Below are 1,256 nucleotides of genomic sequence, written 5' to 3' on the forward strand. Positions count from 1 at the left end.
CACCTGTAACATGCATTTGGACCTGTGGGGACCTGACAGTGGTCCCCACGATTCACTTCGGTCCCCACCTGGCTGCTTTTTTTTGTTAAAAAAAAACCCACATTGTAGGAAAAACCCATACGCGCGCACGCACGCACGCACACACGCGCACACACACACACACACACACACACACACACACAATCCTATCCTCATGAGGACTTTTCAGTGGCTTCCATTCTGTTCTGTCAATTCTATAGCCAACCATAACCTTCCAGGTAGACTACACACCTGACCCAAACCCTAACCTCACCAGGTTGTGCATACCAGGTCAAGGGAAATGGTCAATAATTGTACCCATCATAAAGCGAAAACCTGTTCACACACTCATGTGTGAGCACGCAAGCATAGCGAAACAACCGTTTATTTTTTTCTTTACCCAGATCGAAGTGTGAAAAAAATTTTTTTTCTTGTTAACTGTGGAGATTAAAGGAAGATGTGGATGGTTGCTCACTCTTGCTTAACAGTTGAGTTCTGCTCTGTGAGCGCAGCAGATCATTTCAGCAGCATGAGGAAGCTCACATGTATGACAGTCCGCTTTTACACTTAATCAACTTCACCACAGTTACATTCTAAGTATCTGAAATTGGTTCTTCTGGGTCTCAGGAGGATAAGACTAGACATATTAGATATTTCAGGGAAATAATATAAGATTCAACTAATGCTAATGAAATTGCAGACTTATGTGTTGTTATTTTTAAAAAATCTGCACAACCTTTTAATAAATATCAGTAATATTTCTGTTATAAATTATTCTCTGTTCATCAATCTGGTTTATCCAAGGCCAAAGATCCATAGGGCCAAACTACAGGAGTTGTCCATCTGAGAGACATGTGTCTAAAAAAATTTTACCATGAAATGTTTAAGATGTTTATAAGATGTTCAGCCCTTAAACATTTGCACTTAGAATTTTATAGAACTACTTTAAATACTTTTCAGTAAGTTAAATGTCTACAATTCTGGTTCAAATAAAGAACTTTATTTTTACTAGATTGTTAACTAATTATTTTTGAGAATGTTGCCTTAATGAACAATGAATAAAAAAAATAACCTGTAAAACTCTTGACATTACAATTAGGATTACTTTGTAGGGATTAATTTTCTGTATATTATATTATTATTTTTTCCTTCTTTTTTTATTCCTTTTTTTGTATCTGTATTGGATAAAGACTTCTTTGTATTCACAAACTGTATGTATAAAAGGAAAAATACTAAAT

Source organism: Austrofundulus limnaeus, unplaced genomic scaffold (genome assembly GCF_001266775.1).
Source record: "Austrofundulus limnaeus strain Quisiro unplaced genomic scaffold, Austrofundulus_limnaeus-1.0 Scaffold634, whole genome shotgun sequence".
Taxonomy (NCBI): domain Eukaryota; kingdom Metazoa; phylum Chordata; class Actinopteri; order Cyprinodontiformes; family Rivulidae; genus Austrofundulus; species Austrofundulus limnaeus.